This window comes from Cetorhinus maximus, chromosome 4 (genome assembly GCF_964194155.1).
Source record: "Cetorhinus maximus chromosome 4, sCetMax3.hap1.1, whole genome shotgun sequence".
Lineage (NCBI taxonomy): Eukaryota > Metazoa > Chordata > Chondrichthyes > Lamniformes > Cetorhinidae > Cetorhinus > Cetorhinus maximus.
This window is the reverse complement of record NC_135882.1, coordinates 84,247,840-84,274,436: the sequence shown is the minus strand read 5'-3', so window position 1 is coordinate 84,274,436 and position 26,597 is coordinate 84,247,840. Positions and strand designations below refer to the sequence as shown.

The following is a 26,597-nucleotide window of genomic DNA, read 5'->3' as shown; positions in this document are numbered from 1 at the left end:
GTGCTGACCACTGCCTGATGGACTTGTGGTCAAAGGTGTTTTTCTGCATAAATTTTTCCACCAGGGACAGGTGGTACGGCACGGTCCAACTACTTGGAGCGTTCCGCGGCTAAATAATTTTCATTCTCTCCCACGAGAGACAAGCAGCATGTAGCTTCACTAGGATTGCGGGCTTTCCTGTGGTGCAAGATACACATTAAATTGCAGGTGCTGTACATCAATTCTGCCTGATACCAGAAGGAAAAGGGATTCCACTCCTTCCACATTCAGCAGGTGTGTAACTATAGGCAGAGAATCATGCAGGTCAAGGCTGGGTCTCCTGGCAGAAGTCATTCTGCGCTGTTCAATATACCATCTGCATTACAGCCACGATAGCAAACCAAAAGATTGCTATTGGGTGACAAGAGCTTTCTGCTGACCACATGGCTGATGACTCAGTTGCACAACCTGTGCACACATGCAGAACATGCATACAATGAAAGCCAAGCTGCCCCACAAAATGTGATGGAACAGATCATAGGTGTGCTGAAGCAATGCCTGCACTGCCTTGACCATTCTGAAATACTCAGCAGAGCGGGTGACAAGATTCGTGATGCTCCATTGCATGTTGAACAACCTTGCCACCATGAGAGGACAGTCCTGCCACCACGTATCAGGTGAGCAGTTCAGGAGCAGAAGCATGAGGAGGTGGAGGCAGAAGGGAGAAGACAATCTAGACAGCCCCATTCTGCCTGGGCCACCTGTGGAAGACTCAGACTGTGATGCCAGTAATCACAACCCCCATTCATCAGCTGTACCACACCTCATCGTCCCTCACTCACTGATGTTTGCTTGGCTATGATACAAAAAAAGCCATCAACAACATTCCAAAACAAAATTTTACAAATCAAATCATGCCATATTGCATACAAATGTCAACTAATCATGCGCGTTCTCTTAGTTCCTGTATTCAGTATGTGTTTGCCTGTTCCCTTGCTTCTACACAGTGCTTCCCCAGTGGCTGCCGCATGACTTTCAGTGGGAAGGGATTGCAGTTAGCCTTGAAGTGCAACCTCGAGCAACTCTGGACATAGAACATACATACCTTTTCTGAACTGCTTCAAACATATTTACATCCTTCCTTAAATAAGGAGAACAATACTGTACACAGTACTTCAGATGTGATCTCACCAATGCCCTGTATAACTGAAGCATAACCTCTACTTTTGTTTTCAATTCCCCTCACAATAAACAACAACATTCTATGTGCTTCCCTAATTACTTGCTGTACCTGCATACTAACCTTTTGTGATTCATGTACTAGCACACCCTGATCCCTCTGAATCTCAGAGCTCTGCAATCTCTCACCATTTAGATAATATGCTTCTTTTTTATTCTTCCTGCAAAAATGGACAATTTCACATTTTCCCACATTATACCCCAACTGCCAGATCTTTGCCCATTCAATTAACCTATCTAGATCCCTTTGTAACCTCCTTATGTCCTCTTCACAACTTACTTTCCTATCTTTCATTGTATCATCAGCAAGTTTAGCACCAATACCTTTGGTCCCTTCAAGTCGTTTATACAATTTATATAAAGTGGAGGCCCGGGCACTGATCCCTGTGGCAGACCACTCATCACATCCTGCCAACCAGAAAAAGACCCATTTATGCCGACTGTTTCCTGTTAGCTGCATTTTCCTTGACTCTTGGGCACAGAGAACCGTTTGCAATCTGCCTGCAACAGTTCCATTAGAGGTGGATAGCACTCAAACTTGATGATCACACCTCATTTACCTGATAATAGCCTGGACCCATGAGTGTATCTTGCTGCTGGTGTGCCTTCACGGTGCCCCTACACTCAGCAGAGGACCAAGCATGTTGTTTTGAGATCACATGGTACAGCTCTTCTTAAAGGCAGGTTGTCCCTCTTAAAGGGAAGCTGCACTAAATCATATTGCTGGAATTTAAAAGATGGAAAATGGAATACCAGAGAGAGGCTTCCTGGGTGTCAGATGCAGTGCTGGTGGCATTAGATTATCGAGATTGCAGAGGTTCCGTTCTAGAGGAGTGGTTGTGGCTCAGTGGAGCATGAACCTGTTGTCCTCTCTCAGGATGACAGGTTTGGTCCTCCCATCACTGCCGCTCTACCAGTGCCCTTGTTTTGTTGTTACCTGTCAGCTAATCAGCCCAGACTGTTACCACCCATGCAGACAATTATTTAAATGGAGAGAGACTGCAAAAAAAAAAGTGCAGCACAGAGGGATCTGGGTGTTTCTGTGCATGAAACAAAGTTAGCATGCAGCAATTAAGGCAGCAAATTGGATTTTGGCCTATATTGCCAGGGGGTTGGAGTTTAAAAATGTAGATGTAGAAGTCTTGTTACAACTGTACAGGGTGTTGGTGAGGCCACACCTGGTGTACTGTGTACAGTTTTGGTCCCCGTATTTAAGAAAGGATATACTGGCATTGGAAGCAGTTCAAAAGAGATTCATGAGGCCGATTCCTGGGATGAAGGGGTTAACTTATCAAGGACGGCTAAACAGGTTAGGCCTTTATTCATTAAAGTTTAGAAGAATGAGGGGTGATCTTACTGAAACATACAATATTCTGAGGGGGCTTGACAGGGTAGATGTTGAGAAGATGTTTCCACTAGTGGGGGAATCTTGAACTAGGGGACATAGTTACAGAATAAGGGGGCACATTTAAAACTGAGATATGAAGGAATGTTTTCTGAGGGTAGTGAATGTCTGGAATTCTCTACCCCAGAGAGTTGTGGGGGTTAGATCACAAAGTATTTAAAGAGGAGGCAGGTCGATTTTTAAAATATCAGGGAGTTGAGGGCTATGAGGAGCTGGCACAAAAGAGGAGTTGAGGCCTGGGGCAGATCAGCCATGATCTAATAGAATGGCAGAGCAGGCTTGAGGGGCTGATTGGCCTACTCCTGCTCCTATTTCTTATGCTGATACAGTGCTGTCTACAGCTGGGCCTTTTAAGCCCAGAGCTGCTCAAGGTCACCCTCCAAGATTTATCTGCAGTCTCCTTCTCTGAATGTCAGCTGCTTTTCACTAGTCATGCTGCAGCCATTGTTAGGAACATTGGGGCAGGCAAAGGTACACAGAAGACAGTGGAGCTGGGCGGGAGAGATACCGTGGTTCCACTGTACCTAGGGGGTCCTCAGGGATGATGTTTATCAGATGGCTGGGGAGATAAATTCCCATGTGTAGACCCAACAAGCTGGCAGCAGTGAATCTAATGTTCTCACACAGGTGGTCAAGGTCAGTGAGTGCATCTTCACGTGACTTCTCCTACACAACTCTCCACCAACCTCTCATTATTCAGCCCATCACCCACCCAGGAGTTCCTGATACTCAGGAAACACCTCCAATATCCAGATACTCCACCTCACACTCACACTTACCAATGCTGCCAACCTCAGACCCACCTCTCGCTGCTTCCACATACCTCCAGCTATTCAGCTGTGCCAGAGAGATCAAACAATTACTACACAATTACTGACAGACATTCTTCCCTCTTTCTTGCAGGATAAAGTGGCACAAAACAGGAGAGAGCAGAGTAGAGCTGGTGGGGACAAGGACAGCAACATCTCCTGATCCCTGAAGAGTAGATGGCTCCCAGGATATGGTGCAGACTGTAATGGAGCCTATGGTAGCTGGTGTCACTGAACATGGAGGATGATGTTATGTTTCTGACTTATGCCTCTTCAACTCCCAGCTTACCTTCACCCTACCTTCTGGCATGATTGCAAGCTGCAAGCTGCTGCTGGTGGGGCCATGAACCTCTTGCTTCCAACCCTGTTCCTCAAAACTTTCTCCTTGCTGAATCTTGCTTTCAGACACCCCAGAACTGCCATGTGTCCAGGCACAGTAGCCCAAGGAGAAAGAGAAAGAGGAACAGCACAAAACTGATGAAGAGGCCCCACAAATTGATTTCACAGTCACAGTCACTGGCTTTCAGGAATATCCCAGGCTCAGCCATCATTATCCCAGTGTATGTCCTGTCTCACCAGCAGTACACACCCAGACGTGCCAGTACAGTGGTATACAGGGAGGAGGGACAGGTCCTGGGAAATCCTCAACATTGACTCCGGACCCCATGAATTCTCAAGGCATCAGGTCAATCATGGGCAAGGAAACCTCAAGCTGATTACCACCTACTGCCACCCATCAGCTGGTGAATCAGTACTTCTCCATGTTGAACACCAATTGGAAGAATCACTGAGGGTAACAAGGGCACAGAATGTGCTCCGGGTGGGGGACTTCATTGTCCATTACCAAGAGAGGCTCAGTAGCACCACGACTGACCAAGCTGGTCTAGTACTAAAGGACATATTTGCCAAACTGGGCCTGTGGCAGGTGATGAGCATGGGGGAAATAACTTACTTGACCTCATCCTCACCAATCTACCTATCGCAGATGCATCAGTCCATGACAGTATTGGGTTGAGTAATCACCACACAGTCCTTGGAGGCCAAGTCCCATCTTCACATTGAGGACACCCCTCCATCATGTTATGTAGCACTACCACTGTTCTAAATGGGATAGATACAGAACAGATCCAGCAGCTCAAAACTGGGCACCCAAAAGGTGCTGTGGGCCATCAGCAGCAGCAGAATTGTATTCAACTACAATCTGTAATCTCATGGCCAAGTATATCCCTCACTCTACATGGCCATCAGACCAGTGGACCGATTCTGATTCAATGAGGTGTGTAGGAGGACATGCCAGGAACAACACCAGGCATTTCTAATTATGAGGTGCCAACTTGGTGAAACACAAACACAGGGCTACAAGCAGGATTAATTGCAAAGCAGCATACTATAGATAGAACTAAATGATTCCACAACCAATGGATCAGGTCAGATGCTCTGCAATCCTGCCATGAATGATGCTGAGTTCAAACCTTTTGCTTACTTTAAAGCAGACAAAGAGGCCTCGAATTGCACAATGTAATTAAAACAAATACAACTGTTAGAAGTCAGACTTTTTAAGCACATTTCAGGTCATTTAGTTAATCAAGAACAGTTTCTCACAAACAACTGCTTTCCTGTTCCCAGGCTGCCTTAAGTGTTAATTGTATCACTGTCAGACATTCAAACTGAACTATTTAGGAAGGTGGTTAAAATAAACTCCATAAAATGTTACTTCAAATTAATATAAAACCTCTAAGAATTTAATATGATCAAAATCTTACAGAAAAGTCATTGGGAATCAGAGGGAAACTCCAATGGCAGGACCCATACCCAGCACAAAAGAATATGTTTGTGGTTGTCAGAGGTCAATCACCTCAGTCCAGAACATCGCTGCAGGAGTTCCTCAGGCTAGCATCCCAGACCCAACCATCTCCAGCTGCTTCATCAATGACTTTCCTTCCATCATAAAGTCAGAGGTGGGTTGTTTGCTGAAGTTTTCAGAATATTCAGTTCCATTTGAAATTCCATAGATAAGGAAGCAGTCTGTATCTGCATGCAGCAAGATCTGGACAATATCCAGCCTTGGCAAGTAACATTCACACCACACAAATGCCAGAAATGACCACTTCCAATAAGACAGAGGTGGTTCAACTCTGTCATTCAATGGCAATGCCATTGCTGAATTCACCACAATCAACATTCTGCAGGGGTGACTACTGACCAGAAACTTGACAGGACCAGTTTGTGGCTACTGTGATAATTCTGTAGCTAAAAGAGCTGGTCAGAGGTTGGGTATTCTGCGATGAGTAACTCATCTCCTGACTCCACCATGTACAATGCACAAGTCAGGGAATACTGAAAGATGGGATATTCGACAGTGTCTGGATGAGTGCAGCTTCTGTGCCATTGCCCATTCACAATGCATATCTCCTAATGCCAGGGGAAGGTAGAGAGGGCGGTAAGCACCCTGTGAAGTTAGCAGCTTATTCATAGTATATAATATTTGTGCTAATTAAACCATGTGAAGCTGTCTTAGATCACACTTAAAGGACAATCCCTAGAGCCAAAGGAGAGTTGAGAAGAGTTGCCTTAGATTCAATGCCAACTGATATCACAGGTCTTTCACAGTCTATAATCTCTGAAGCCAAACAAGGGTGGGGAGTGGCTTTTGAATCCCACATTAACAGACATGACAGCTCATTTATCTGTGATCCTTTGACAATTACTGTACTGTTGAGTCACCATTTACATCAGTATGCTTGTATACAAATGCAATTTGAAAGATCCATAATTATAATGCAAAACAACCCAAGTTCATACTCATTTATTTCTATACTGGTCTTCAAATGGAAATAAAATTATACACTTTCAAAAAATTACGTGAAGTGATGTGCAACATTAAAAATGTGGTTTTATTTAGCTAAATTGTTGTAGGATGATATCATTACATCATCCTCCGATTAACTATCCCAATTTTAGAGGTCTGGTTAGTCCACATTTAAAATATTTACACAATAAACTATTATGACGTTGAAGAAATTATTTAATACCATTGTCACTGAGGCTCATTTAACCAGAATAATCTAATCAGATAGTTACTACAAGCTTAACAATTTTGGGGCATAAAGAGACTGAAGTGTTGAAATTGTACAGTTGTCGATATTGTGAGAGGACAGGAGGTTTGACTGAGCTTTGCTCAATGGCCCAGTGGTCCGCTAATACTCAATGTCAAAGTTTTCATGTAAAGAATGTCGAGTTGGGTCAGGTACTGGGGGTGATCAATACCCACAGGTTTAGGAGAATAAGAAGGGACAAAAACTGGCGAGGAAAAAAGAAAAGTCTTTTTAGTTAAATTGAGGTTTATTCTGAGCAATTATGCTCTTAATTTTGTGTGGGGCAAACCACATCAAATTCACCAATGGTGTGATTTTTTTTTTAAACAATGTAAGTGAGGATTGCACAGTAGTTCTACTGTGCAAAGGGCTAGATTTCATTTCCACAGTCTGAGAGTTAATCCAGTGAAGCTGATCAGACCACCCATTATAAAGCCTGCCCAATATTCATTCCATTTGTTTCAATGAAATGAAAGTCAGATGGGTTCTATAGGGCTGGCTGATCTGCCCTGTTGGATTACAGCCAAGGAAGTGAAGAAAAGGTTTACCCAATAGAGTAGGGTGAATCTGACAAAAGTACAAAGCACCTAATCTAATAATTTCATCTTTTCCAAATAGTATAATGTTATACGTTTTTAACAGCAACCCAATAACCCACTCAGTAAGATTGATGATGGAGGCCAGTGGTTGTCTTTTAATAAAGAAACTTTTGCATTCCCTCAAATAATTGGGAACACTCCACACAGAAACAAAATTGAATGGAGAAATGTACTTTAGTTTAAGATATGCTTTAGTTGATGATACACAATGACATGATGATATTCACATGAGACAACTGCATCACAAGTAATTTCAAGTATTTCGAACCCTTTTCTTCAGGGCTCTGGTCATAACCCAGTCTTGACCCTATGGGGGTGATACACCTGTCATTCAGCATCCTGGTTTATCTGATTTCATCATCAGGCCTATACAGGAAAGCTGATGATCTGCCAGGATTTTGGAAAGCCTGGGAACATAGGATTCCTGGCCTTGGGAGTCCTTTCTCTGGCACCAAATTGCTGACCTTGTTTGGGGGAAAGTGAAGGCTCTGTCCCTCACGAATACCTGCAGAATCCCTGACATAAGGCCAGAACCCAGTGTATGGGTTCATGGCAATTAGATATAGGGCAATAAGAATGCTGGCCTAGCCAGCAAGGCCCACATCCCATGAAAGAATAAAAAAAATAGTGGCCATGAGTTTCCTGTCAGAATTTACTAAACTAAGTTTCCTTATTCTGGCTTCATAGGTCAATCAAAAACTAAGTCTACTGCTACCCAGGAGCTGGATTTAATAGTGTAAGTGATATAACCACTGGTCTCCATTAATCGAATTAACACAGTTTTCAGAGGCGAAAGGATGGTTTTCTAATTGTTTGTTTATATTTCCTTCTTAAACATTGCCTCCAAAATGAAAATTACCATTGGATATTGCCACGTTTGGATGGCAACATTACAAGATTTATGCACCTGCACTCAAAACACAGCTAGAAAATAGAGGGAAAACTGCTGCATATTTTTCTGCCAACAATAGAGGGCGGTGTAATCCCTAGTAAAGTTGATTTTTGAGCACTGTTGATTAGGGCTTCAACATTACAATTGTTGGATGTTAGATGAGGGGTGCATTTTTTAATTCATTCATGGGATGTAGGTGTCACTGGCTAGGCCAGCATTTATTGTCTATCCCTAACTGCCCTTAAGGTGGTGGTGAACTGCCTTCTTGAACCATGTGTTTTGGCAACACCCACAGTGAAGTAGGGGAGGGAGCTCCAGAATTTTAAACTCAGCACCAGTGAAGGAACAGCAATATAGTACGAAGTTGGAGGGTAGCTTGCAGGTGGCGTTACAATGCACCTGCTGCCCTTGTCCTTCTAGGTGGTTGAGATCACAGGTTTGGAAGATACTGTCGAAGGACGAATTCACATGATAGTTCTTGGTCTACTCTTTTACCAGTGAGGCTAGTCCCTTTATTAGACAATGGAATTCCATAAGAAAGTGTTTTTCTGCTAATTTCCACAACAGTGATTTTAAGGCTTTTAAATCTTATTGAATTACAGACAATTTTATTTTTGAAATTTTAGGAGGAGTCTATTTAATTTGAATAAATCCCTATTCTGTCTTTTATCTTCTCTGTGGAGTGCCTTGGGACTTCTATTTTAACACTCCCAACATTAATAATTTACATAAAAACTCTAGAAGTACTCAGCAGGTTAGGCAGCACATGTGGGGAGAGAAACAGAGTCCCATTTCAGGTTGAGTACGGATGAAGGTCATTTCCAGAAACACTGCCTGAATGAGTACTTCCAGCATTTTGTTTTTATTTCAGATTTCCAGCATCTGCAGTATTTTGCATAATAATTTACATCACCATTAATAACTTACTAAGATAATCTTTTAAGAGAGAGTGTTTTTCATTTAAATTAACTGAATATTCTACTGTTGTATCAGAATTGTCTCTGTGCTTTGCCCAGTTCATCCAATATGACCAGCATAGGAAGAGGAAGATCACCCCTGTGTTGGGGAAGAGGAAGATCACCCCTGTGTTGGGGAAGAGTGATTCTGGAAGAGTTCCAGAGGGGACTACGCATAATTGTTGTTTTACTATTTTCAAAGGGTGGTGATATCAGAGAGGGTGGGCAGTGGAGAAAGAAAAACAATGGGCAGGATTTTCCGTTCATCGGGCAGGTGGGCCCAGGAGTGGCCGTGAACCTGTCCGCTGCCCACGATTTCACGCTGTGTGGTCAATTAATGGCCAGTTAGTGTGATACACGCACTTTAGAGCCTCAATGCTGCCAGGGTGGGGGCGGGAGGAGCGTGAGTGCTGAAGTGTGTGCATGTGCGGGGGGTGCGCTCAGTGAAAGCTCCCTGAAGGCACAAAACTGAAATGAAAGACGAAGAATCTACAAATAAACATTTTCCCACAACAGCAAGGTTGGACGGGCAGTGAAAAATTCTACTTAATTACCTGCTTAAGGGCCTGAATAGGCCTCTTGTCGGCAGGCATGCTGCCAACTCTCATGTGCACCCACTGACAAATATTGCGCGAGTACACAATGACGTCGGGACGCTCGCCCGATGTCATCGTGTGCTATTTTACGCTCGGGCATATCGGGCACGTGCCCGCATGCCGAGCTGAAAATCCTGGCCAATAATTCAGAGTAAGGGCAACAGGAAATATGCAGATGGACAGATGGATTGTCCTCACTCAATACTGCTTGGGCAGAGTGTTTTCAACATCAGGACATTGAAGTTGATTTGCTGGATCACATGAAATGTGGAGATGGGCAACGATGGAGATGATGTATATGCAAAACTATGCAGAAAAAGGATACAAGCTGTAGACAGCTAGCTTATCTGGAGTTAGTGCAGAGCAAAAAGCGGAGAGATTGGATCATTTGAGAAACAATCTTCCAGATGACAAAAGCATGAATGTGGGTTTTGATACAGGAAGAAGTGAAGAATAGCTTAAGCCGGAATATTCCAGAAGTGCAAGGCAGCGATCTTAGCAATGGACTGAATGTCCACTGAGAGTTCAGCTCAGGGCCAAACAGAACAGTAAGGTTATTCACCAGCATGTTCAGTTGATTGAACAGGCAATGAGGCTAATGACGCTGACACCAGACACAAGGGTGCTGCTGATAGCTGAACAGGATGACTTCAGTTTTATCTACACTGAACTCTATTCATCCAGGATATGATGCTGATGACTAGGCGCACACTAACAACAACACATCTTTAACGCAGTAAAATGTCCCAAGGTGCTTCACAGGAACATAACATAAGAAATAGGAGCAGAAGACCACCATATGGCCCATTGAGCCTGAGCCTGCTCTGCCATTCAATACGATACTGACTGATCTTGGGCTTAAACTTCACTTTCCCACTTGCTCCCCATATCCCTCAATTCCCTGAGACCCCAAAAATCTGTCCATTTCATCGTTAAATAAATTAAATGACAGTGCAGCCATAATCTTCTGGGGTAGAGAATGGCATAGATTCATTACTTTTCAAGTGAAAAAATTGCTCCTTATCTCAGTCTTAAATGATTGGACCCGAAACTGTCTCCCCTTGTTCTAGATTCCCCAGCCAGGGAAAACAACCTCTCAGTATCTAACCCATCAAGCCCCTTTAAAATCTTAAAAGGTGATCTTATTGAAACATTCATTCTTCCAAACTCCAGACAATATGAGTCTAGACCCAATTTACTGAGCCTGTCATCACAGGTCCCTGGGATGAGAGGATTGTCCTATCTAGTGGACCTTCTTTGTACTGCCTTAATTGCAAGTATATCCTTCCTAAAATATGGAGGCCAAAATTGCACAGTATTTCAGATGTAGTCTCCCCAAAGCTCCATACAATTGTAGCAAGACTTTTTTTATCCTGGTACTCCAATTGCTTTACAATAAAGGCAAACATGCCATTTGCTTTCCTAATTACTTGCTGTACCTGCATGTTTACTTTGTATTCCTTCAGGGGAAGGTGATGGTGTAGTGGTAATGTAGTGGTGTCGCTGGCCTAGTAATCCAGTTAACGCTCTGGGGACCCTGGGTTCAAATGCAGCCACGGCAAATGGGGTGGAATTTGAATTCAATAAACATCTGATGATAACCATTGTTGATTTTTGGCAAAAATCCGTCTGGTTCACTAATGTCCTTTAGGGAAGGAAATCTGTCGTGCTTACATGGTCTGGCCTACATGTGACTCCAGACCCACAGAAATGTGGTTGACTCTTAAAATGCAAGCCTAGCAAGCCACTCAGTTGTAATAAAGTCACTAAAAAGGAAGGAAACCAGACGGACCACCTGGCATCGACCTAGGCACCAGAAACGACATCTCAGGCCTGTCAACCCTTCTGACTAACATCTGGGGTCTAGTGCTAAAATTGGGAGAGCTGTCTCACAGACTAGTTAAGCAACAACCTGACAGTCACCCCAACATAGTCATCCTCATGGAATCATACCTTACAGATAATGTCCCAGACACCACCATCACCATCCTTGGGTATGTGGTAAACAATTTGGGAGGGAGTTGCCCTGGAAATCCTCAACATCAACTCTGGACCCCATGAAGTCTCATGACATCAGGTCAAACATGGGCAAGGAAACCTCCTGCTGATTACCAGGTATCGCCCTCCCTCAGCTGATGAATCAGTGCTCCTCCATGTTGAACACCACTTGGAGGAAGCACTGAGGGTGGCAAGGACGCAAAATGTTCTCTTGATGATGGACATAAGTCCCCCACCCAGAGTGGCTCGGTAGCACCACTAATGACTGAGCTGGCTGAGTCCTAAATGATATAGCTGCTAGACTGGGTCTGTGGCAGGTGGACCAAGAGGGAAAAACATACTTGACCTCATCCTCATCAACCTGCCTTCCGCAGATGCATCTGTCCATGACAGTATCAGTAGGAGTGACCACTGCAAAGTCATTGTGGAGATGAAATCCCGTCTTCACATTGAGGATACCCTCCATCATGTTGTGCGGCACTACCACCATGCAAAATGGGATAGATTTTGAACATATCTAGCAACTCAAGGCTGGGTATCCATGAGTGCTGTGGGCCATCAGCAGCAGCAGAATTGTACTCAAACACAATCTGTAACCTCATGGCCTGGCATATCCCCCACTCTACCATTACCATGCAGCCAGGTTCAATGAAGAGTGCAAGATGGCATGCCAGGGGCAGCACCAGGCATACCTAAAAATGAGGTGTCAACCTGGTGAAGCTGTAACACAGGACTACTTGCATGCCAAACAGCATTTGCAGCAAGTGATAGACAGGGCTAAGTGATCCCACAACCAACGTGTCAGATCTAAGCTCTGCAGTCCTGCCACATCCAGTCGTGAATGGTGGTGGACAATTGAACGACTCACTGCAGGAGGAGGCTCCACAAATATCCCCATCCTCATTGATGATTGAGCCCAGCACATCAGTGCAAAAGATAAGGCTGAAGCGTTCGCAACAATCTTCAGCCAGAAGTGCCGAATGGATGATCCATCTCGGCCTCCTCCGGAGACCACCAGCATCACAGATGCCAGTCTTCAGCCAATTCGATTCATTCCACGTGATATCAAGAAATGGCTGAAAGCACTGGATACTGCAAAGGCTATGGGCTCTGACAACATTCCAGCAATAGTACTGGAGACTTGTGCTCCATAACTTGTTGCACTCCAGCCAAGCTGTTCCAGCACATCTACAACACTGGCATCTACCCAGCTATGTGGAAAATTGCCCAGGGATGTCCTGTACACAAAAAGCAGGACAAAACCAACCCGGCTAATTACCGCCCCATCAGTCCACTCTCCATCATCAGTAACGTAATGGAAGGGGTCATCAACAGTGCTATCAAGCAGCACTTGCTTAGCAATAACCTGCTCACTGATGCCCAGTTTGGGTTCCGCCAGGGCCACTCAGCTCCTGACCTCATTATAGCCTTGGTTCAAACATGGACAAAAGAGCTGAACTCCAGAGGTGAGGTGAGAGTGATTGCCCTTGACATCAAGGCCACATTTGACTGAGTGTGGCATCAAGGAGTCCTAGCAAAACTGGAGTCAATGGGAATCAGGAGGAAAACTCTCCACTGGTTGGAGTCATGCCTAGCACAAAGGAAGATGGCTGTGGTTGTTGGAGGTCAGTCACCACAGCTCCACGACATCCTCGCAGGAGTTCCTCAGGGTAGTATGTTTGGCCCAACCATCTTCAGCTGCTTCATCAATGACCTTCCTAACATCATAAGGTTAGAAGTGGGGATGTTCACTGATGATTGCACAATGTTCAGCACCATTCACGACTCCTCAGATACTGAAGCAGTCCATGTCCAAATGCAGCAAGACCTGGACAATATCCAGGCTTGGGTTGAGAAGTGGCAAGTAACATTCATGCCACACAAGTGTCAGGCAATGACCATCTCCAGCAAGAGAGAATCCAACCATCACCCCTTGATGTTCAATGGCATTACCATCACTGAATCCCCCACTAACAACATCCTGAGCGTTACCATTGACCAAAAGCTGAACTGGACTAGCCATATAAATACTGTGGCTAGAAGAGCAGGTCAGAGGTTAGGAATCATGTGATGAGTGGCCCACCTCCTGGCTCCTCAAAGCCTGTCCACCAATTACAAGGCACAAGTCAGGAGTGTGATGGAATACTCCCCACTTGCCTGGATGAGCGCAGCTCCCACAACACTCAAGAAGCTTGACACCATCCAGGACAAAGCAGCCCGCTTGATTGGCACCACATCCACAAACATTCACTCCCTCCACCACCGACGCACAGTAGCAGCAGTGTGTACCATCTACAAAATGCATTGCAGGAATTCACCAAGGCTCCTTCAACAGCACCTTCCAAACCCATGGCAATTACCATCTAGAAGGACAAGGGCAGCAAATAGATGGGAATGCCACCACCTGGAAGTTCCCCTCCAAGTCATTCACCATCCTGACTTGGAAATATATCGCCGTTCCTTCACTGTTGCTGGGTCAAAATTCAGGAACTCCCTTCCTTACAGCACTGTGGGTGTCTCTACACCATATGGACTGCACTGGTTCAAGGCGGCAGCTCAATACTGCCTTAAGAGCAATTAGGGATAGGCAATAAATGCTGGCCCAGCCAGCGAAGCCCACATCCTATGAATGAATAAAAGGAAACCATATGTCTCCCCAAACATCAACATTTATAAAATTTCATGCCTTTTAATAAATACTCTGCTTTGCTCTTCTTCCAGCTGAAGTGAATAATCTCACATTGCTGCACATTATACTCCATCTGCCCCTCTTGTTACCTATTCTTATTATCCTGTCTATGTCTCTTTGCAGCTTTTTTGTGTTCTCCTCACAGCTTGCATTTCCATCTAACTTTGTATTGTAAGCAAACTTAGATACGTTATTCTCTGTCTCTTCATCTAAATCATTATGATTATAAACAGCTGAGGCCCCAGCACAGATTCTTGTGGCACTCCACTAGCCACAGCCAGTCAACCTGAAAATGCCCCATGTATCCCAACTCTGCTTCCTGTGCATTAACCAATCTTCTATCCATGCTAATATATAATTCCCCAATGGCATGAGCCTTACCTTGTGTATTAACATTTGGTGTGGCACCTTATGGAATGCCTTTTGGAAACCCCAAGAACCATGTATTGGTTTCCCTTTGTCTATCATACTCGTTACATCCTCAAAACTTTAATAAATTTGTCAGACAAATTTCCCTTTCACAAAACAATGTTGACTTGTTCTAACCACACTATTCTTTAGTGCATTGTTAAGACTTCCTCACTAATAGATTCCAGAACTTTCTTGATGACTGATATCAGGCTAACTGGCCTGTAGTTCCCCGTTTTCTCTTTCCCTCCTTCATTGAATAGCAGTGTTACATTTGCTAAATTCCAATCTTCTGGGACCATTCCAGAATCTAGGGAATTTTGGAAAATCATAGCCAGCACATAAAATTATCCTTGAGGCTATCTATTTTAGAACCCAAGGATGCAAGCCATCATGTCCTGTGGATTTCAGATTTTAATCCCTCTAATTTCTCCAGTGCTTTTCCCTGCTGATATGCCTCATTATCTTAATTTGCTACTCTTGTTAGCCTCTAGGTTACCCTCTATTTCTGGTATGTAACTAGAGTCTTTTAATATGAAGACAGACACAAAATAATTGTTCAATCCTCCATCGTTTCCCATGATAATTCCTCCTGTCTCTGCTTCTAAGAGACCATTGTTACTTTAGTTACTCTCTTCCTTTTAAATGTACTAGTAAATGCTCTCAATCTGGGGAGATGGTAGCATAGTGGTAATGTGGCTGGACTAGTAATAGAGAGATCAATGGTGACCATGAAACTATCATCAATTTGTCATAAAAACCCACCAGGTTTACTCATGTATTTTAGTGAATGAAATCTGCCACCCTTGCCCATTCTGGTTTACACATGACTCCAGGCCCAGAGAAATGTGGTTGACTCCAAAATTGCTGAGCAAGCCACTTAGTCCAATGGTAATTAGAGATGGACAACAAATGCTGGCCTTGCCAGTGATGCCCCTTTCCTGTTTTCCAAAACAATCAATCCTCAGTCTTAATTATACACCTCTTCTTTTAATCTGAAACTACCCTTAACCTCTTTAGGCACAGATGGATCTTTCCCAGACTTCTTGTTTTGCAATGGAAAAATTTCTATTCAATATTTTGAATTGCTCCTTTAAGTGCTTCACACTGTATATTTACCACCATACCTTAGTCTATTTACCAATCAATCTTAACCAGCCCTTCCCTCATGCCTATTTATTTGGCTTTGTTTAAGTTTAAGATTCTTGTTTGTGATTGGAGTATGTTGTTTCCAAACAATGCGGAATTCACTTGTATTATGATCACCATTTCCCAGTGGATCTTTTACAATGACATTATTAACTAACCCTGCTTTATTGCACAATACAAATCTAAAATAAATTTATCCTTTGTAAGTTCCACAACATATTGCACCAGGAAACGGTCACAAAATATTCTACAAACTCATCCAGATCACCTTGTCTTTTTGATTGGTCCAATCTATTTAAAGATTAAAGTCCCCCACAACTATTACATTGCCTTTATTACAAGCTCCAATAATTTTTTGTTCAATACTCTGTCTAAACGTATAACCACTGTTAGGGGCCCTATAAACAACTGCCACCATTGTTTTCCGACTCCTAAAATCCACCAATACTGATTTTCTGTGCCAAGATTCTTTCTCACAAATGTCGTTTTGTCATCCTTTATTATTCGGGTTACCCTTTCTCCTTTTCCATTTAGCCTCTCTTTTTGAAATGATTATACCGTGGAATATTTATTTCCTGATGTTGGTCACCTTGTAATCATGTCTCTGAATTGGTAATGAAATCTAAAGCAGTTACCGCTATTTGCGAGTCTAGTTCATTTATTCTATTGCAGATGCTCCACACATTGAGATAAGTGACTTCATTTCTTTTTGTTTTAAACTATCATTTCCTACATGGCCTTTACTCTCTGAAACACTCTTACCACAAATTCTGTCCCTGTCCCTTCCTGTCCTACTCAGTTTGTCTTTACCCACATCAATATATTTTCTATTGCCTCAACTTTTATCTTTGGATTTCTAAATCTCCCTTTGCCTGAGCCCACCCCTCCACAGTTAGCATAAAGCCATTTTTCCCTACTCTGACCATATTTGCTGGTGCACCCTTATATTTGTATGCTCTGTCCCTTCCGTTCACACACTCTGATTAGCTTTACCCTTTTCACTACCCTGAACTATTGCCTTGTCCTTTCTCTAACTTTGCAAGTCAACCCTCACATGAACTCTACCCCCATCCCCACCCCACCCCACCCCAATTTAGTTTAAAGCCTTTTCTACAGCCTTAGTTATATGACTCACCAGGACACTGATTCCAGCACAGTTCAGGTGATTACTGTCCCAATGGCACAGCTCCCTGTTTCCCAGTACTGGTGCCAGCGCCCCATGTATTGAAATCCATTTTTGCTGCATCAATCTTTGAGCCATACATTCACCTCTCTGATCTTATTTGCCCAGTGCCAATTTGCGTATGGCTCAAGAAGTAATTCAGAGACTATTACCTTTGTAGCTAATTTAGCTCCTAGCTTCAGTAGAACCTCTTCCTTAGCCGACCTATGTCATTGGTACCCACATGCACAATGAAAATTGGATCGTTCCCCTCCCACTCCAGATTCCTCTCCAGCCCAGAGGATATGTCCTTAACCTTGGCACCAGGCACGCAACACAGCCTTTGGGACTCGAGCTCTCAGCTGCAGAGAACAGCATCTATCCCCCTAACTATATAGTTCCCTATTACATCTACATTCCTTTTTACTCTTCCCACTTGAATGGTCCTTTGTACCGTGATGCCATGGTCAGTTCGCTCATCCGTTCCTTCTCTCATCCACACAAACTGCAAGAACCTCAAACTTGTTGGACAATTGCAGGGGCAGAGGCTCCTCCATTGCTACAATCTGTGTCCCTGTACCTGCCTCACTTGCAGTCACACACTTTGTCCTGAATACGGAGAAAATCAAAAGTATCTAGCCTAAGGCGTGTGACTGCTTGCTGGAACAAAGTGTTCAGTTAGCAGAAGTTCCTTTCTTTCCATCCTCCACTTTGCTTCTGCTACTTTATATCTGGCCTCCAATTTCCTGCCACTTTTTGAACCCCTGCCTATTCCCATTCCACGTTCCAGCCTCAGTTCGCCTGGTGTACTTCCCTGCACAATATATTTGAACAGGCCCAAAACTTTGCTCGTGTTGGCGTGACCATAAATGGACACTTATAAACTGATATATGGTGCAGTGAAGAGATGTTTAGCCTGAACTCCTTTGTCACTTCTGGTGAGTTTGGGAATGAAAAGCAGGATACTATAAATTTTGTATGTGGATTCTGGGGGTGAGAGCCAATTCTGCTATTTTTCACCCATAATGTAAGTACTCTAGTTTCTATCATAATCTTGAATATTTTTACCCCCACCTCCTATAAGAGGTTCTAAGTACCATGTGTAGAATTCCCATTGAACATACCCTTGTTTGCAATTTTAATGAAGGAGGTTGAGAGGTAGTACAGGATAGAGTAAAGGAAAGTGAGGCATCCACCTGAGAAGAATGTGCTTCAGAAAACATTAACACCCTATCCCTGCCAAAGAATTTGTACAACAGGCAGGTCATATGATCTCAGTGAGCAACTCTTTATGAAGAGTGGGTTTCACCTGAGAGGCAATAGAGGAGCTGTACCAGCTAGCATAGATAGACCTGCCTGGACAGCTCAGTCCATGAAGATGAAAGTGATAACACAAGCTCATTTCAAGCAGTCTTGAGAGACCTGTTTATTATCCTGTAGTAATTATGGTTTTATTTAGTGAGTAAGGTACCTTTAAGAATAATGCTTGTTAAGGAAGATCACATGATCTGTAGTAACCAATAGGAGAGTAGTGCGGGCTAACTCAGGAGTCAGTGTATAGATATAGAGTTGGAGGCGCATGTGCAGTTGCTGCTGAGTACACTGTAAATAAACTTAATGTTTCCACCCAAGAAGTGTCTACAGGTCAACTATCAATAGTAGCAACTCAGCCACCTTCACAACATATCCATAGTGTCATCCAGGCATGCACTCACCAGGCCACTGACACACTGCTTAGGACTGATGAGGAGTCAGTTTGATAGGATAGCAGGGAAGCACAGTGACCAGGTGATCCACTTTTGTCAAGCTGTTGGGTTCCCTACAGTGCAGGATGCAATAGATGGCACTATGGAGCTTTGCCACTTCCTACAGTTAACTCCCTCAACTTTCTTAATGGAAGGGAGTGGTACTCATCGAATGTCCAGATTATATTACCAGAATACAAATATTCTTCATGCTAATGCCAGGATTGCTGGAAATTTGTATGATACATTCATCTTCAGGAATTCTGCATTCCCTCACCTGTGAGGTTGGACGGGCAGCAAAAAAATTGAACGTAATTATTACTTTAATGGCCTTATTACATCTTTTAATTGCTGCTAACTCCCGCACACGTCATCGCGTATTATTTTAAGCTCGTTCAGGTTGGACGTGCCCCCACCCAATGAGCGAAAAATTCTAGCCTTGGAAATCCAAGTATGTTACTTCCACTGGCTCCCTTTTATCTACGCTACTAGCTACATCCTCAAAAAATTAAAAACAAATCTTTCAAAACACTTTTTCTTTTGTAAAACCACAGTGACTTTGTCTATGCATAATATGATTCTCTAAGTCCATGGCTAAGACTTCCTTAATAATAGATTCCAACATTTTCCTGATGTTGGATGTCAATCTAATGGCCTGTTTTCTCTCTCCCTTCTATCTTGAATAGCAGCATTACATTTACTAACTTTCAATCTGCTGGAACCATTCTAGAATCTAAGGAATTTTGGAAAATCATTACTTGTGCATCCACTATCTGTGCAGCTACTTTTTCTTTTAGGAAACTTAAGATGCGGCCTTTGGGTCCTGAGATTGTCAAATTTTAGTCCCTTAAGTCTCTCCAAGACATTTTCTCTGCTGATAAATTTGTTAAGTTCCTCACTCTTATTAGCCCCTTGATTACCCTCTATTTCAGGTATATAACTTACGTTTTCTGCTGTGAACAGACAAAATACTTGTGCAAAGTCAAACCACACTTTTCATTGCCCTTACTCGCTGGTGCACTATTACTGTTTAAACTCCCTGGCCAGAATTTTCCCGTTGGTGTGTGGGGGCAGGCCCCACACGCCCGCGCATAAAATGATGTGTGGTGATGTTGGGCGAGCGTCCCGAAATCGCTGCGTGCCATTGCGATATTTTGTTGGGTGGGCGGGTGAGCAATGATATCTGATGCGTGTCCACCATTAATTAAGGCCTTTGAGGTGCCAATCGACGGCGATTTTTCAGTACCTGTGCGATCTTCGGGTTGGCGCACGGGCGCAATGGGCAGGCGGATAAGACACATTTGTATAAACCTCATCCAAAGGTGGGATAACAGAGCTCAGTAGGGTCGCAAGTGTGCTCTGTCAAATATTGTTTTTTCAAAGTTACTGATACTTGCCTGTGTGATCTGCAACACTTCAAAACACATGCCAGCTGCTGGGTCTGGACTCAACCTTCAGGTCAGCATTCTACAGTGAGGAATCTTTTTTGGGCCTGCAGATTTCAGGAAGCCTTCCTTTGGCCTGGGAATGGGAGATGAACTCTCCACTGGAGGTACCTCCTGAGGAAGAAGGGAGGGCTAGAAGGGGGAGGAGGCCAGGAGTGCACATTCAGCCTCCAGGAGAGCCTTCTTTGGGAGGAGAGGCGCAGGCACAAGGAGCGCAGGGCCAACAGGAAGTCCAAGGCGGAAGGGGCCGCAGAGGACACCAATATCCTGCTGCCAGGGTTTACAGGTAGTGAAGCAGCTACCTCAATATGTCTGAGGTGCAGTGCCAAAGGAGGTTCCGCCTCTCAAGGAAGACGGTCAACTATATCCGTCAGATGATTGCGCCTGAGATCTCCGCTAACTGTGTTGGTGGATACCCCATGCCAGTGGCTCTAAAAGTCACAGCTGCCCTCAACTTCTATGCCTCTGGCTCCTTCCAGGGGTTGGTGATTATCTTTGCGGTGTCTCCCAATCATAGGACACTTGTGTCAAGCAGGTTACAGATGCTCTACTCAGGTGTACATTGACTTTCATCTACTATCATTGGGACTAGGCAAGCCAGACACAGCGAGCCAGAGGCTTCGCGGCCATTGCTGGCTTCCGCCACGTCCAGGGTGCAATTGACTGTACACATGTGGCCATCAAGGCGCCAGCAGGTGAGCCCGGTGCCTTCGTCAACAGGAAGGGCTTCCACTCCATGAACGCGCAGATAGTGTGTGATCACAGGATGCTGATTCTACAAGTCTGTGCAAGGTAACCAGGCAGCTCCCACGACGCCTACATCCTCAGACACTCCCAGGTGTCGGGGCTCTTCAGTGCTCCAGCCCGGCTTGATGGATGGCTGCTGGGTGAAAGGGCTATCCCCTCAGAAAGTGGCTCATGATGCCTCTCTGCCGTCCAAACACAGAAGCTGAGCAGCGGTACAATAGGAGCCACGCCTCCACAAGGGCTGTGGTGGAGAGAGTCATTGGCCTTCTCAATGTGCGCTTCCAATGCCTGGACCGCTCAGGGAGCGCACTCTTAAGGGCTTCTGGAATAAGCATCCAGATAACTCTTCTCCCTCCCTGATACCCTGCAATGTCTGCAGCTTGGACAAATCAACAACAATGAGCTACAGTTCCTCGAGCTACAGATATTTACCACAGATATGGTTGTTTGGGATCACAAAGTTCTTCAAACCCCCACATGTTGCAGTTACGACACACCCCCTGTCTAACCTTATTTACTCGGTTAGTTAATTAGTTACTAATTTAGTAAAGTAATAATATACGTTATAGGGTAGAATTTTGCCCTCGTTGGGTAGGCGCGGTGGGCAGGCCCGGGAACAGTTGCAAAGGTGGCTGGGCCCCGACACCGATTTCACACTAGCTGGCCAATTAACAGCCAGCCAGCGTGAAACACGCACTGCAGCACTGACAAGGTGGGGGAGGGAGTGTGAACACTGAAGTGTGCACATGCGCAGAGGTGTGTGCAGTAAAAGCTCCCTGAGGCTCAGAGCTGCTTCAGGGAGTTGAAGATTTTTAACAATAAAAATAAAGACATTAAAAATAATGAAAATATGTCCCCTCATGTGACTCTGTCACATGAGCAGGGACATGTTAAAAATGAGTGTTAAAAGTCATTAATTTTTTTAAAAATCACTGGTCGAAACCTCATCCTGCCTGTGGATGAGGTTTCACCAAAAATGCAAAGGCCGCTTGACCTTTTCACCCGCCCGCTGAACAGTTGGACGGGCAGTGAAAAACTTGAGTCAATTAATTGATTAAGGGCCTTAATCGGCTGCTTAATTGTCAGCGGGCGCGCTGTTGCTCTCCCGTGCGCCTGCTGAGTGAAATATCACAAGAGCTTGCGATGACATCATCGCGCGCTATTTTACTTTCGTCCAGGTTGGGCACACGCCTGCCCGATGAGGGACAAATTTAGCCCATAGTTTCCCAGCTTAGAGATAAAGGAAGAACACTCACCAGCTACTGGAGCCAAATCAAAAGAATGGAAAGGACCTCTTTCCCACCCTGCACCGAAATTTCACTTGTACCAAATTCTGACTTTAGCACTCTGTTCCCCGATTACTCTGTGCTCCACACACAGAATGACATTGCAGGATGGGGAAGAAGAGCATGGGATAGGATCTGCCCCAGGTCTCCTGTGTAGATTATTCCTCATCATTCTATTCCTCCTCCTCATCATTGTCAATATAGTCGATGAGGAAAAATTTCTTCCCTGCTGTTCCTCCTTATCTTCTTCCTCTTTATCATTCTCTGCCTCTCATTACTATAATGTCTGCGCAGGAAAATAGGGTATAAGCTATGAATGGGTGAGTGAAACATCTGGAGAGTAATGAGACAGGTAAAGATGTAGAAGCTTCTGGTTTTCTGATGCTCGACATTAGTTTCCACAATGATTTTCTAGATTTTATCATCAGGGTTGAAATTTCATCTCAGGGCTGTCTCCTTGTTTATCACAAGCATTGTGCAAAAGCTCCTCTTCTAACATGATTAAGTGCATTAAGTGAAAGATGGCATTTGAAGGATGTCTCTCAGGTGACATCAGAAAGCGAAAGTAATAGATCAACTGGTTAAAGTCGGCAAAGGGCTTTAATGCTTCTGGGTGCAAGTAATTTCTGTTATAGGAAATGCAGACATTTTTTATAAATTAAAGCTAGTGAAGTCCTTAACTACAGTGCAGTGTTAAAAGGCAACTTGTGCAGTTAATATTCATGGTGCCCAAGGAATTAAAGACACAACTGCTGTGCATTGCCTTTATCAAGCATAGAACTTTTCTGAGACTGTTCTGCAGCTGTGCCACTCCATACCATTGCCACCTCTTTCCCTGTAACATCAGGCATTTCTTCGACATTTTATTCCATAAGCACGAAGCAGTCATTCTCACCTTCGTTGCATTTTATTTTTCTCTGCCTCCTTCTGGTGCTCTGTTTTCTTTGAGTGCCCTTGCCTATTCTTTCACTTGAAGAAATTAAGTACTAGTAATCTCAATGTTAGTTGTGGCTCAGTGAGTCAGAGGTTGTGGATTCAAGCCTCACTCCAGAGATTTAAGCAAACAAATCTCACCTGACGCTCTTAGTGAAGTACTGAGAAAATGCAGCACTGTCAGCACTGTTGCCTTTCAGATACCATGTTAATCTGAGGCCACATCTTTCCTCTCAGGTGGATGTAAAAGATTCAATGCCAGTATTAAGAAGAATAGCAGAAGAATTCTACCTAGTGTTCTGGCCAATATTTCTCCCTCAATTAACATAATAAAACAGATTATTTGGTCATTATCACAGAGCTGATTGTAGGACCTTGTACACACGCTGGCCTCCACATTTGTTACATTATAACAGTAACTACACTTCAAAAGTGGCACATGTCCCCATCAAATTTCAGGCACGCTGACTCAAAAAATAACATAAATGCTACCTTTCACAAAGGATATTCCTTACTGCCAATTATCTAAATTTATCAGTTCTGCCGAAGGGTCATGAGGACTCGAAACGTCAACTGTTTTCTTCTCCACCGATGCTGCCAGACCTGCTGAGTTTTTCCAGGTAATTCTGTTTTTGTTATCTAAATTTATTAGCAATTCAATAGGCCCAGTGCAGTTTGAATCAAAGATTGAAAGTTGCCAAAGTACAGGCATCATCTACCAATGTTGTCCCTTACTTGTGTGGACCCTGCTCACTCACTCATGAACACACTCAATCACTTTCTTACATTTAAAAACAGAAAATGCTTGAAATACTCAGCAGGCCTGGCAGATAATGTTTCAGGTTAGATGTTACCAGACTTGCTGAGATCTTCCAACATTTTCTGTTTTGTTTTAGATTTTGGTTTTGCGCTTTGCTGCATTTGTTCTCCCTAAAGGAAGTCACATTGGCTACTTTGATTGGAATTTAGGGCAGCCTATCAGAGAACTTGCCTCACTGAATGGCAATTTTTTTAATGCTACTGGCCCTATGTACAACTATCTTATGTCAGATTCCTGAGCCAGCATTTCCCTGCCTGAAGTCAATGGACCTTTGGCCAGTCCATCAAATTTTCTGTCCCTCCCACAACAATTCCTGCCATGGGCAGGACCAAAAAATCCTAGCCCTGGTCTTGATATTATCATGAGGACCAGGGGGGTTCCTGTTAGGCTATATCAATGTATTAGCATTCATTCCAAATGACGTTTCTTTAAAAAAAATGCATTTCATTAGTATCTGCCTGCAACTTATAACACCCTCACTGCATGTGCTTGCAGCTCTTCACTTAAAGGTGCGAGGGAGCAATCTGGACAGCCTATCCTCTAAATCTTACCTAAGAAGTCTAGTGGTGCAGTGGTAGCATCACTACCTCTAGGCCAAAAGCTCTGGGCTCAAGTTGCACACCAGGACTTGTTAGGCGGTTCAACAGACTGATATTCGGCCTGGAAGTCCTTCCACCTCTTTCCCCAAAGGGGGAATAAAAGTGTATGAAGATGTGCTAAAAACAAAAATTCTTACCTGCCTCAACACTAGGAAGCACCTGGGATAATCAAGCACTTTAGAGCTAATAGTCACTACGCTGTCAATGAATTAATGCTTCTAAAAGCAAAACACAATGAGGCTCATGTCCTACTGAGCAAATATAAGGCCTATCAGTGCAAATTAGTTAGGGTCTCTGCCCTGGCTATTTCCTGCTGGCTTGCACTAATTGTACATTTAAATTTTTAATTCACTGCTGATGGGAATTGGACATTTTAGTCCAGAAATCATGTTTCCCACTGGTAGTTAGATGAGCACAAACATTTAGCTAAAGGAAATACATTTGTGTTGATGACTTTTTAAAAAGGAAACTACATGGAGAAAGTCTACGTCCAGAGTCTTGCTCTATTGAGGCGAAGACTGCAGCCATTCATAAGCAATTTAAATGCACAAAGGAGGCCACTTTTCAGTGCAGGTTCGAAATTACAGCAGCAAGTACCAATTGTTACCAAGCTTCCTCAATCAAGGTAAAATGCCCACAAGAATGAGAAACCCCATGGGGCCAATCAAAGAATGGCATTTGGGCAATGGCCATTTATCACTTGACAGTAATGAGAGTAATGAAAAGTACCACAAGCATGAAAATAGGCTACAACAATTCCAGGAGAAAAACTAAAAACCTTTCCGATGTACAACAGTTTTTAATATACATGTCTTATTTTTTCTGCTTGTGGTCATAGATTAATAATAAAAACTGAGTTTGAACATTCATAGAGAATAAGAACTTTATCAGTGTTCAGTAGAGTGTCTGGGCAGTGCTTCCCCCTTTCAATGTTGGCAATTCTATTCTAGTGCCAACTATTCTTAATTTTGAGGATATGTGGATATGCTCAAGTGGATATGACCCAGTTACCCACATGATAAAAATAATAAACCTGCTTTAAAAATAAACTTAGGCCCAGTATTTCAGAGAATCAGAAAGGCTCTGCAGCCATTTAAAAATGGCATGCAGGATGCAATTCTGTGATTCCTGCACCCATTCCTGGCACACCCCATTTTCACAGGCACAGTAAGGGTGTGAGTCGCGAGCCTACACCCTGCACTCCTGACCTGGTCAGCTCCAATGCAAGGGCTGGCATCTCCTAGCAACCAGCCCCCAGCCCCTGCAATTTTCATGGAGTTGTGCCGGTTTCTCCATGACTCGTGGTTCACAGCCCCTCAGAGGAGTCATGGACCATAGCCTGGATTTGGGAACATTTTGAAAGCTAAGTTCAAAAGGTTTTACCCATTCCCCTATGCCCCTTTCAAGCTCGCCATTCCCTCTCCATTTCAGCTCAGTGTCAACTCATGCCCCATATCAACTCCCATGGCCCCTTGTAGCTCCCTTGCCAACTCATGCTAACTCATGGCCCTTCCATGGCTATTCACCCAGTGTATGCTATGTACAGAACCAATGGAGGAGGTCTTCTGGTACAGTGGGTAGCGTTCCTGCCTCTGAGCCAGAAGCTCTGGGTTTGAGTCCCACTTGATGGCCAAGGAAGGAGCAATCATAATGCACCTAAACAGGTACATTATCAACTTGAAAGTCCTTCCAACTCTTGCCAATGGAATATGGTAAGAATGGGAGGGATTCCTGGTCAGCCATGCAATAGAAAGAAAGTTGAAGCCTCTACCATCACTATCCATAGGTCCAGACTATAACATGCATGTATAAGTAGGCATTGCCACAGCAACTCAGACTCTTGAGTGATCTGCAACACACTACCACTGAGACTAATGCACCATAGAGTAGCAATGGTATGTGTGGAACTGTTTAGAAAAAAAAAACACCCATTCACAAGTCTTTTGAAAAAAACCTGCTGTTACTATAACCTATAAAACTGTCAAGTGACAGAAATTAAAGTATCACTAACTAGACTCCAAACGCTTCAAGCATCTTTACCTTGTG

The 26,597-nt window shown here is 43.8% G+C and overlaps 1 long non-coding RNA gene across 1 annotated transcript in view; it reads right to left on the bottom strand.

Moving 5' to 3' along the window:
• LOC144679330 (uncharacterized) overlaps window positions 1–26,597 on the bottom strand; it is a 54,650-nt gene that overhangs the window by 21,305 nt on the left and 6,748 nt on the right. The gene's annotated exons all lie outside the window — the stretch shown is intronic.